Raw genomic sequence first — 13,594 nt, 5'->3', positions numbered from 1 at the left:
TAGAAAACATCAGTAAATCAGAGGCTACTCAGAGGGTGAGATAACTCCTGGAAATGACTGGCTGTTAATGGCCAAAAAGTATAGATGTGTGTGTCCAAGTTAAAGGATACGACAGGCTGTCTTCTTTTAATAGATTTATTACAATCTTTGACAAGCTAGGTAAAGTTTGCTGTGGTCTGGAACAACATGCCACAGAAATGCAGCCAATATTACATACAGATAATGTGTCATGAGATATGCAAAACTAAATTATACACGAAGAGGATAAAAGTAAAGGATATTAAATGAGCTCAAATGTCACAAACGAGGCATAATGATGCAATATGTACATAGAGCTAGCCTATATAGCATGTTAGCATTGATTAGCTGGCAGTCGTGCACTGACCAAATATGCCTGATTAGCACTCCAACAAGTCAATTACATCAACAAAGCACACTTTTGTGCATTCACGCACAGTGTAAAACGTTTGGTGAACAAAATGAGACAAAGAAGGAGTGGAAGGTTTTACATGTAAACAAACTGTTGCAATTGTTTGTCCCAAAAAACCCCACCCCCCATCTTTTTCCATTTCCAAGCCTTTTTTGAAAATGCTCCAGGGAGCCACAAGGGTGGCGCTAAAGAGCCGCGGGTTTCTGTATTCGGAGAACAATATTCCAAATGGCCGACTGAATTTGTGGCATTTTGTGATGTTTAAAAGGAAACACAAATTAGTGTCCCAAGGCAAACAGGTCCTAGGTGAGGGATCAGACAAAGAGCAGCTCGAAGACAAATATGAAGAAGACAAAACATGGACCCAGATTTCCCTCGCCCCGACGCGGGTCACCGGGGGCCCCCTCTGAAGCCAGGCCCGGAGGTGGGGCACGATGGTGAGCGCCTGGTGTCCAGGCCTGTTCCCACAGCCCGAAGAGGCAACGTGGGTCCCCCCTCCAATGGGCTCACCACCCATTGCAGGGGCCCTAGAGGTCGGGTGCGATGTGAGCTGGGCGGAAGCCGAAGGCAGGGCACTTGGCGGTCCGATTCTCGGCTAAATAAGCTAGCCTTTGGGACGGGGAACGTCACCTCACTGGGGGGGAAGGAGCCTCAGCTAGAGCGCCAAGTGGAGAAGTTCCAGCTGGATATAGTCGGACTCACTGTGACACACAGCAAGGGCTATGGAACCACTTCTCTCGAGAGGGGCTGGACTCTCTTCCCCTCTGGCGTTTTCGGCAGTAAGAGGCGACGGGCTCGGGTGGCAATTCTCGTTTCCCCCCAGCTTGAAGCCTGCTCGTTGGAGTTCAACCCAGTGGACGAGAGGGTAGTCTCCCTCCGCCTTCGGGTGGGGGGACGGGTCCTGACTGTCGTTTGTGCTTATGCACCAAACAGCAGTTCAGAGTACCCACCCTTTCTGGGTACACATTTGAGGGAGTACTGGAGAGTGCTCCCTCAGATGATTCCCTTGTCCTGCTGGGGCACTTCAACGCTCATGTTGGCAACGACAGTGAAACCTGGAGAGGCGTGATTGGGAAGAATGGTCACCCGGATCTGAACCCGAGTGGTGTTTTGTTATTGGACTTTTGTGCTCGTCACAGATTGTCCATAACAAACATCATATTCAAACATAAGGGTGTCCATATGTGCACTTGGCACCAGGACACCCTAGGCTGCGGTTCCATGATCGACTTTGTAGTTGTGTAATCGGATTTGCGGCCTCATGTTTTGGATACTCGGGTGAAGAGAGGGGCGGAGCTTTCTACCGATCACCACATGGTGGTGAGTTAGCTGCAATGTTGGGGGAAAATGCCGGACAGACCTGGTAGGCCCAAACGTATTGTGAGGGTCTGCAGGGAACATCTGGCAGAGTCTCCTGTTAGAGAGAGTTTCCATTCCCACCTCCGGAAGAACTTTGAACATGTCACGAGGGAAGTGCTGGACATCGAGTCCGAGTGGACCATGTTTCGCACCTGTAGTGTCGAGGCGGCTGATTGGAGCTGTGGCCGCAAGGTAGTTGGTGCTTGTCGTGGCGGAAATCTTAGAACCCCTTGGTGGACACCAGCGGTGACCGATGCCGTCAAGCTGAAGAAGGAGTCCTATCGGGTCCTTTTGGCTCATAGGACTCCGGAGGCAGTGGACAGGTACCGACAGGCCAAGCGGTGTGCAGCTTCAGCGGTCGCGGAGGCAAAAACTCGAACATGGGAGGAGTTCGGGGAAGCCACGGAAAACGACTTCCGGACGGCTTTGAAGCGATTCTGGACCACCATCCGCCGCCTCAGGAAGGGGAAGCAGTGCACTATCTACACCGTGTATGGTGCGGATGGTGTTCTGCTGACCTCGACTGCGGATGTTGTGGAACGGTGGAAGGAATACTTCGAAGACCTCCTCAATCCCACCAACACGTCTTCCTATGAGGAAGCAGTGCCTGGGGAATCTGTGGTGGGCTCTCCTATTTCTGGGGCTGAGGTTGCTGAGGCAGTTAAAACGCTCCTCGGTTGCAAGGCCCCGGGGGTGGATGAGAACCGCCCGGAGTTCGTTAAGGCTCTGGATGCTGTGGGGATGTCTTGGTTGACAAGACTCTGCAGCATCGCGTGGACATCGGGGGTGGTACCTCTCGATTGGCCGACCGGGGTGGTGGTCCCTCACTTTAAGAAGGGGGACCAGACGGTGTGTTTCAACTATCGTGGGATCACACTCCTCAGCCTTCCCGGTAAGGTTTATTCAGGTGTACTGGAGAGGAGGCTACGCTGGATAGTCAAACCTCTGATTCAGGAGGAATAGTTTGATTTTCGTCTTGGTCGTGGAATTGTGGACCAGCTCTATACTCTCGGCAGGGTTCTTGAGGGTGCATTGGAGTTTAGCCAACCAGTCTACACGTGCTTTGTGGACTTGGAGAAGGCATTCGACCGTGTCCCTCAGGAAATCCTGTGGGCAGTGCTCAGAGAGTATGGGGTATCGGACTGTCTGATTAAGGCGGTATCGGACTGTCTGATTGTGGCAGTTCGCTCCCTGTTCGATCAGTGTCAGAGCCTGGTACGCATTGCCGGCAGTAAGTCGGCACGTTTCCAGTGAGGGTTGGACTCCGCCAAGGCTGTCCTTTGTCACCGATTCTGTTCACAACTTTTATGGACAGAATTTCTAGGCGCAATCAAGGCGTTGAGGGGTTCCGGTTTGGTGGCTGCAGGATTAGGTCTCTGCTTTTTGCAGATGATGTGGTCCTGATGGCTTCATCCGGCCGGGATCTTCAGCTCTCACTTGATCGGTTCGCAGCCGAGTGTGAAGCGACCGGAATGAAAATCAGCACCTCCAAGCCCGAGTCCATGGTTCTCGCCCGGAAAAGGGTGGAGTCCCATCTCCGGGTTGGGGAGGAGACCCTGCCCCAAGTGGAGGAGTTCAAATACTTAGGAGTCTTGTTCACGAGAGAGGGAAGAGTGGATCGTGAGATCGACAGGCGGATCGGTGCGGCGTCTTCAGTAATGTGGACGTTGTATCCGTTGTGGTGAAGAAGGAGCTGAGCCGGAAGGCAAAGCTCTCAATTTACCCGTCAATCTACGTTCCCATCCTCACCTATGGTCATGAGCTTTGGGTCATGACCGAAAGGATAAGATCGCGGGTACAAGCGGCCGAAATGAGTTTCCTCCGCTGGGTGGCGGGGCTCTCCCTTAGAGATAGGGTGAGAAGCTCTGCCATCCGGGACGAACTCAAAATAAAGCCGCTGCTCCTTCACATCGAGATGAGCCAGATGAGGTGGTACGGGCATCTGGTCAGGATGGCACCCGAACGCCTCCCTAGGGAGGTGTTTAGGGCACGTCCAACTGGTAGAAGGCCACGGGGAAGACTTAGGACAACTTGGGAAGACTATGCCTCCCGGTTGGCCTGGGAACGCCTCGGGATCCCCCGAGAAGAGCTAAGCAAAGTGGCTGTGGAGAGGAAAGTCTGGGCTTCCCTGCTTATGCTGGTGCCCCCGCGAGCCGACCTCGGATAAGCGGAAGAAGATGGATGGATGGATGAATGGATGGATGGACAAAGAAGCGTATAAAGTCAACTTGTTTTTCCAATTTAACAAGGAAACATGTTCACCTGTGGGAGGTTCACCCCCCTTATCATCGCTAATATTAAAGTAAAAAAAAAAAATTGGGCTAACTATTTTGGTTTTAATATGCACGAACAGTCCGGTTTTGCGAAAAATTTAATATTCTTGGAGTCCTGAAAATGAAATGTCAAAGTTGGCTCTCTAGCGCCACCTTTAAAAAAAATAAAAAATAGGCCCTCCTACCAGTTTCATGTATATACACAAAAACCGTTGTAAACGTCCGTCCTGATAGGGCGAACGTAAAAGCCTCAGAAAGTCGGCCATCTTGGATTTAGGCGATAAAAAAATGGGGTGTACTCGAACAAAGGTGAGGGCGGGGTTGGTTATGATTAATAACACATTAATTACATAACTATAAAACGGTAATAACATAAGGAAATATAACAGTTACACAAAAAAGTTTGCAGCACAAACGAAGCATGAATGATAGGCACAAGTTTGGGGAGATTTTGACAAGGCGGGAGGGAGGGGGATTGGTCATGAGTAATAACATGTTAATAACATAAAAACTATAAAACGGTAATAACAAAAGGAAATAGACAAACAACTTTGCAGCACAAATGTAGCACAAACGATAGGCATGAGTTTAGAGAAATGTTGACAAGGTGGGGGGGGGGGGGGGATTGGTCATGATTAATAACACGTTAATAACATAAAAACTATAAAACCGTAACAGTTTGACAAAAAAAAAAAGTGCAGCACAAATGTAGCACAAATGATTGCCACATGTTAGGGGAGATTTTGACAAGGTGGAGGGGGTTGGTTATGATTAATAACACGTTAATAACAAAAAAACTATAATAATTCGATAAAAGATTAGTAGCACAAATGTTTGAGACAAGCAAGGGGAGTTTTGACAAGGCTACGGTGGCCTGGAAGTGCAACACACTTCAACATTTCATGAAACAAACCAAACTATTGAATTCAGAAAACACAAAAACAAAACTTACAATTTCAATATATATATATATATATATATATATATATATATATATATAGACAATATGGTTACAAATCACAAAGCAATAACTACATAAAAAACTATAACAAGAATATTTTTCAGCACAAACGGTTGGGACACATTTGGGGGGGATTTTGACAAGATGGATGACGTCACCAGGCACAGGCAGACAATGTATTTTAAAACTTAAACGGCACAAACAACATTTTTTAACAGCACTAACCACCACAGAGTTATTTTAATACTTACAATTCGAAGTGGGGCAACTTCACACAGGTGACATCATTAGGTTGTAAAGACTATTTTGAAAAAGCACAAATACATATTCCAGTCTAGTAAGAAGCCGGATGTGCCTGCTGCCTCTTTGTTTGTCTTTTTTATTATTTAAATCAGCCTCACATTCTTCATTGTAACTGTTTTAAAGGCCTACTTAAACCCACTACTACTGACCACGCAGTCTGATAGTTTATATATCAATGATGAAATATCAACATTGCAACACATGCCAATACGGCCTTTTTAGTTTACTAAATTACGGTTTTAAATATCCCGCGGAGTTTCTTGTTGAAAACGTGACGCATATGATGACGTGTGCGCGTGACGTCTCGGGTTGTAGCGGACATATTAGCCCAGCACCACACACGGCTAAATGTCGTCTCTTTTCATCCCATAATTACACAGTATTTTGGACATCTGTGTTGCTGAATCTTTTGAAATTTGTTCAATTAATAATGGAGAATGTAAAGAAGAATGCTGTTGCTGGAAAGCGGTGGTTTGCAGCTGCCTTTAGCACCGAAACACAGCCGGTGTTTCTTTGTGGTGAAGCTTTAACACAGAGCGGTCAAGCGAACATGTTTCTCTACGTCAACCAGCAAGTTTTTGGATGGGAAGATTGTGATATTAAGTCAGCTCTTACCGGAGACTTCAGTGGATTATGGGACCTCCTCCTGTAGCTGTCAAAAAGGCATCTGTGATCTTGGCTCCTCCATTGGCTTCTCTCAGAGACACTGGCGTTCACCGCAGCCATCCGTCTTTCAGTTATGACTTTATAATCTCACTAAAATACTATTAACCCAATAAGAAGATAAGGGATTTTCCAGAATTATCCTAATAAATGTGTCTAATTACATTTGAAACGCTACCACTGCCGCCGCCCGGACCCGTCGCTTTTTCTTTCTTTTTCTTTTTTTTTTTTAGTGCCTCACTCTAACTTTCCTCATCCACAAATTTTTCATCCCCGCGCAAATTAATGGGGAAATTGTCGCTTTCTCGGTCCGAATAGCTCTTGCTGCTGGAGGCTCACATTGTAAACAATGTGAGGATGTGAGGATCCCTACAACCCGTGACGTCACGCGCACATTGTCTGCTACTTCCGGTAAAGGCAAGGCTTTTTATTAGCGACCAAAAGTTGCGAACTTTATCGTCGATGTTCTCTACTAAATCCTTTCAGCAAAAATAGGGCAATATCGCGAAATTATCAAGTATGACACATAGAATGGACCTGCTATCCCCGTTTAAATAAGAAAATCTCATTTCAGTAGGCCTTTAATATTTACAATTCGAAGCTGACATCATTAGGTTGTAGTGACCATTTTGAGCGGTCAAGCGAACATGGATCCCAACCACATGTCTACCGGCAGTTTTCGGTGAGAAAATTGTGGTCTTACCAGAGACACCAGCGGAGTTTCGTCCTGCTGCAGCGCGTGACTTAATTCCCTCAGAGACTCTAGCGTCTACACACCCGTGGCCACACTCCTCCGACTTTAGGTACTGTATAATCTCACTAAAACAATAGGCAGATAAGGGATTTTCCAGAATTATCCTAGGATAATCACTCTCACTGCACTCGCCTTTTTTTTTTTTTTTTTTTACTTTTTTTTTCTAGTCCTTCACTCTAAATTTCCTCATCCACGAATCTTTCATCCTCGCTCAAATTAATGGTGTAATTGTCACTTTCTCGGTCTGAATAGCTCTTGCTGCTGCTGGCTATGATTGTAAACAATGTGAGGATGTGAGGAGCCCTACAACCAGTGACGTTACGCACACATCGTCTGCTACTTCCGGTAAAGTTAAGGCTTTTTTATTAGCGACCAAAAGTTGCGAACTTTATCGTCGATGTTCTCTACTAAATCCTTTCAGCAAAAATATGGCAATATCGCGAAATGATCAAGTATGACACATAGAATGGACCTGCTATCCCCGTTTGAATAAGAACATTTCATTTCAGTAGGCCTTTAAGATGGAAAGTGTAGTCGTCATTATGATGTGCACTGATGTTTTCTAATGACTGGAAGTCTTCAAGTATACTAAGTCTTTCAATGCTTGGAATCTGCATCATATACTAGTTATTATGGTCATCTAACTAGTTGCTATGGTCACTATAAGATATCTCAGATTGTAGGTGGTTTTTTTTCACTGTTTGTTGCATTTTGGTTGTGTTTCGGTTAATTGTAAAATATGTTGTCAATATTCAGTGTTTTATCATTCATAGTTAATATTGTAAATTTCACATTCTTTATTTCCATGTACATTCTGGGTGTCCATCCATCCATCCATCATCTTCCGCTAATCATTCAGTAAAAAAAAAAAATCTAATTCCATTCGGTTTTTTAAGGCGGTCTGTCATAACGTTTTTAGCTTTCAATCATTATTGTGAGGTTTTGTATTAGTGTTCCTAAAAATAGATATACCAGCCCCCAGACACACTTTTTTAAAATCTAAATCTGGCCCCTCGAGTAAAATAATTGCCCAGGCCTATGTGTCAAGTATGACACATAAAATGGACCTGCTATCCCCGTTTGAATAAGAAAATCTCATTTCAGTAGGCTGCAATGAGGTGGCGACTTGTCCCGGGTGTACCCCGCCTTCCGCCCAGTTGTAGCTGAGATAGGCGCCAGCGCCCAACGCGACCCCATAAAGGGAAAAAGCGGTAGAAAATAGATGGATGGATGGATGGCATTTCAGTAGGCCTTTAAATCAGCCTCACATTCTTCAATGTAACTGTTTTAAAGCACCCTAAAATATCACGTTTTGTATACACGGCTCCTTCAAAATAAAATAACACAAAAAAATTATTTTTTTAGAAAATACACACACAAACACACAAAAAAAGCTCCTAACTTGAAGTAGGACAATATGAGTAGAAAAAATATTATATTAAAAATTCATATTCAAGTAGGAGAACTGGATTCTCTGTCGTCTTTGAGCCAACAACCTGCTGAAGTAGCCGATCAGCGGAGACATCCGTTAACGGTTCGACCAATCAACGCCGTCCACGAGGTGCAGCTGTCCCGCAGACCAATCAGCGTCTGACAGTTGACAGGAAACGACGACTACACCCAAGCTTTGGCCAATCAGCAACGAGCAGGGGGGCGGGCTTCACCGTGGAATATCCCCACGTGATTCCCCTCGACAGTTCCCAGGCGGTCACATCGCAGTGGCAGAGGTGAGAAACAAACATTCATTTCCCGCACTCGCGGTGTTTGTAAGCGACGCGGCGGCATTTTGTAAATGTCCACTTGTTGGTCGTGCGTGAAACTAACTGCTGCGCTCCGTCGGCATGTAGCGAGCGGCTAACCAAGACGGCCCGCTGTGTTAGCATGCTATGCTAATCGTCTATATTCCATTCAGTCGCTCTCCGCGAATGTTTAACGTCGCATCACGTCTAACTCAACGTGGCTTGAATATCCCTCCGCGGTCCTAGTTAGTGCCAGTTAATCAGTGTTAGTTCCGGGCGGCTGTTCACTCATTTAGCGCATCTCAATGAGAAGCGCCATCATCGTCACGTTACGCTTCTTTCTTATTCACCAACGTCTGTACGTAAAATCAACCTGACTCAATTAGTAACGCAATAAACACGAGCATCGCGCAATTTTCTTGCGTGAACTCTCAAACCTGACTTTATTAATAATAAAAATGCAATTTTAATGGAGCCAATATATGAAAAAAGGATGTCAATTTATGACCAATTTTGCTTCTACTACTCTAAGCATACTTGCCAACCCGCCCGATTTTTCCGGGAGACTGCCGAATTTCAGTGCCTTTCCCGGGGCAACCATTCTCCGGAATTTATCCTGATTTCCACCCCGACAGCAATATTCATACTTGCCAACCCTCCCGGATTTTCCGGGAGACTCCCGAAATTCAGAGCCTCTCCTGTAAACCTCCCCTGAAGAAATTTTCTCCCGAAATTCACGCCCCCTCCAGCTCCACGGGGACATGAGTGGTGACAGCCTGTTGTCACATCCGCTTTCCTGTTATATAAACAGCTTGCCTGCCCAATCACGTTACATCTACGAATTTTAATAAAAATCTGCACACACAAGAAGACGAAGCAAAAGAATGAGGAAGTTACAGCCATGGCTACGCCGCCTGTAATAGAGTGATTCTATGTTGTCTGTTGCCATCTCCTGGTGAATGTCGGCTATAGCGTTATGGGGTTGCTTTTTGATTGGCCAACGATTTACGTAGTGTTGTGCACCTGACAGCAAGTGACTCTCGCCAGTACGCAAATGGCAGAACAAAGGTTACTCAAATAGTGAAAGGTAAGTGTTTTGTTTTGTTTTAGTAACCAGCAAGCACAGTACAGTTAGTAGAACTGTCTTTTTATTACTTTGCATTTGATAGGTGCCATCTGAAATTCAACAATTTATTTTATTTATATTAATAATAAAATAAATATATATAGCTAGAATTCATTGAAAGTCAAGTATTTCATACACATATATATATGTATGTGAAATATATATGAAATACTCGAGTTGGTGAATTATACTCGTCCTCTCTTAACCACACCCCCCACCCAAACCACGCCTCCTCCCCTCCCCCGACCGCGCCCAACCCCCCACCTCCCGAAATCGGAGGTCTCAAGTTTGGCAAGTATGGCAATATTGGAGGCATGCCTCAAAGGCACTGCCTTTAGCTTCCTCTACAACCTCTCATCACATCCGTTTTTCCTCCATACAAACAGCGTGTCGGCCCAGTCACATAATATATGTGGCTTTAACAGACACACACAAGTGAATGCAATCCATACTTGGTCAACAGCCACGTATAAACAACATTAACACTGTTACAAATATGCACCACACTGTGAACCCACACCAAACAGGAATGACAAACACGTTTCGGGAGAACATCCACACCGTAACACAACAGAACAAATACCCAGAACCCTTGCAGCACTAACTCTTCCCCGCTCATCCCCCCGCCTCTATCTCTCGAATTCGGAGGTCTCAAGGTTGGCAAGTATGATTCCTCTGTATTGGTGCTAGGAATTTTCAAAATGGGCCCTCAAGTCATAAAAATGGGGCCCCACTGTCAATTTTTGGGGTCCCACTTTTTTAAGTGTTTTGAAAACAAATGCTGCTGTCCCCACTATGGACTGGATTCTCACTATTATGTTAGATCCACTGTGGACTGGACTCTCACTATTATGTTAGATCCACTATGGACAGGACTCACTATTATGTTAGGTCCACTATGGACTGGACTCTCACACTATTATGTTAGATCCACTATGGACCGGAATCTCACTATTATGTTAGATCCACTATGGACTGGACTCTCACTATTATGTTGGATCCACTATGGACTGCACTCTCACTATTATGTTAGTTAGATCCACTATGGACTGGACTCTCACTATTATGTTAGATCCACTGCAGACTGGACTCTCACAATTATGTTAAATCCACTGCGGACTAGACTCTCAGTATTATATTAGATCTTGGTGTGGCGAAATTATTCTCTGCATTTGACCCATTACCCTTGATCACCCCCTGGGAGGTGAGGGGAGCAGTGGGCAGCAGTGGTGCCGCGCCCGGGAATAATTTTTGGTGATTTTACCCCCAATTTCAACCCTTGATGCTGAGTGCCAAGCACGGAGGTAATGAGTCCCATTTTTATAGTCGTTGGTATGACTCGGCCTGGGTTTGAACTCACAACCTACCAATCTCAAATGTTCATTCACTTTCTTCTTTCCTTCATGGATCTAAATTTTACCGCTGCCGATATTTTTTTCTATATTTGTATTTAATCAGAATAGTTTTTATTGCCATTGTTCACAAACTAGGATTCTTTCTTGGTGCACTCGTGCAACATAAAACACAGAATAGGTAATAAAACGAGCTGTAACTGAGCTATCAGATCTTGATCTTGTTCATGTGCCTGATGGCCGAGGGGAAAAAACTGTTCAGGTGGCGGGAGGTGTGGGTCTGAATGGACCATAGTCTCCTGCCTGAGGAGAGGGGGAAGAATAGTTTGTGTCCAGGCTGTAATAAGCTTTAGGTGTATTTATTTCAGTATAAAAGTGTAAAAAGTTTTTTGTTTCGGTCATGAAATTATGATTATGGTGTGCCAGAGCATACATGCATTATTTATTTAATGCTTAAATCTCTAGAGTCTACATCAACTTCACGTATATCCCTCAATTCTAAGTGTTTTTTTCTGCCCTTTTTGTCAAAGAAAACTGTTTTTTATGGCAAAGACATAAATTATGCAAAATCTTCCACAAAAACTATATTTCAGAGTGGAATATTTCATTTGAGGTAATAGGAGCCTTGTATAGGTCAATAATTCATTAAAAAAAAAAGATTTTGAGTCTGTATAATGTTTTGACCAATGAAAATTTTAAAGAAAAAACTAATTAAATTTCACCTGTAAGCTTTTTTTATTCCACGTGCAAGTCCTCAAGTGACGGCGTGATAAGAGCACACCGTCACAATAAACAAAACAAAACACTGGCGTAAAGCAATAATCAATAAAAAAAAAACAAAAAAACAAGCAAATTGGAGTTTTGATGCGGAGAAAGCAAAAAAAACTGCGTCATGTGGACGCACAGACTTACGGAAATGTGGTTCCTTTCTGATTTCAATGTGTAAAAAGACACAAAAAAATGCGCTAATGAGAACACTGACTACTCATGGCATTAGACCAGACTTGGACAAATTAAGGCCCGGGGGCCACATGCGACCCGTTAAGCTTTTCAATCTGGCCCGCCGGACTTTCCCAAACACTTTTTTTTAGATCTTTAAGATGGAAACTCTAGCTGCCATTATGATGTGCAGTGATGTTTTCAAATGACTAGGTCTTGAACCATACAAAGTATTTCAATGGCTGCAATCTGCGCTTTTGCCTGATAAAGTAGCTACTATGGTAATCTAATTAGTTACTATGTTAAAGACATGCACCTGGGGATAGGTTGATCGGCAACACTAAAATGGCCCTAGTGTGTGAATGTTTTCTGTCTCTGTGTTGGCCCTGCGATGAGGTGGCAACTTGTCCAGGGTGTACACCGCCTTCCGCCCGATTGCAGCTGAGATAGTCACCAGCGACCCCAAAAGGAATAAGTGGTAGAAAATGGATGGATAAAGCACAGCAGCTCAGACGAGGCACCAAGCAGTGTGGGTGTGGTTTGTTTCCAGAGCCTGAAATGTGGGTGTCAGGGACAGACACGGAAGGAGATTTTTACAACAAAGTTCTAAAGCTTAGTGATATATCAGATTGTGGGTGTTTTGTATTTTTTAACCCTTCGCGTTCATATTTTGTTGTTTGTTAAAAGGAAAATATTTCGATCAAGGGGGGTGTGTGACTTTCACATGTTGTCAATAGTCAGTTTTTAATCGTTCCTAGTTAATATTGTAAATCCCACATTCTTTTTCATGTACATTCTGTGTTTCATTTAGTAAAAAATATACAATTTGGTTTAAAGGCGGTCTGTCATAACATTTAACCCCCGAAAATAAAAGCTTAGTGATATATCAGACTGTTGGTGTTATTTTTGTTTTTTACCCTTCGTGTTCATATTTTGCTGTTAGTTACATTTCGCTTGATTGTAAAATATGTCGATGGAGAGGGGGTGTGACGTTCATATGTTGTCAATATTCAATGTTTTATCGTTCATGGTTAATATTGAAAATCCCACATTCTTTATTTTCATGTACAATTCTGGGTGTTTCATTCAGTAAAAAAATATATAAAATTCCGTTTTTAAGCTGGTCTGTCATAACATTTTTAGTATTCAATCAGACATTGTGAGGTTTCTTACTAGTGTTCCTAAAAATAGATATACCACATTTTTCCCTCTAAATTCAACCCCCAATTTAAAATAAAAGCTGATTGATAAATCGGATTGTTGGTGTGTTTTTTTTGTTTTATTTACCCTTCACGTTCATATTTCACTGTTAGTTACTTTTCGCTTGATTGTAAAATATGTCGGTCAAAAAGGGGTGTGACGTTCATATGTTGTCAATATTCAGTGTTTTATCATTAATGGTTAATATTAATATTATTATCTGGTCAGGATGCCACCCGAACGCCTTCCTAGGGAGTTGTTTAGGGCACATCCAGCTGGTAGGAGGCCACGGGGAAGACCCAGGACACGTTGGGAAGACTTTGTCTCCCGGCTGGCCTGGGAACGCCTCGGGATCCCCCGGGAAGAGCTAGACGAAGTGGCTGGAGATAGGGAAGTCTGGGCTTCCCTGCTTAGGCTGCCGCCCCCGCGACCCGACCTCGGATAAGCGGAAGATGATGGATGGATGGATGGGTTAATATTGTAAATCCCACATTG

Source organism: Nerophis ophidion, linkage group LG29 (genome assembly GCF_033978795.1).
Source record: "Nerophis ophidion isolate RoL-2023_Sa linkage group LG29, RoL_Noph_v1.0, whole genome shotgun sequence".
Classification (NCBI taxonomy): domain Eukaryota; kingdom Metazoa; phylum Chordata; class Actinopteri; order Syngnathiformes; family Syngnathidae; genus Nerophis; species Nerophis ophidion.
The sequence above is the reverse complement of the archived record's forward strand: the minus strand, read 5'-3'. Positions refer to the sequence as shown.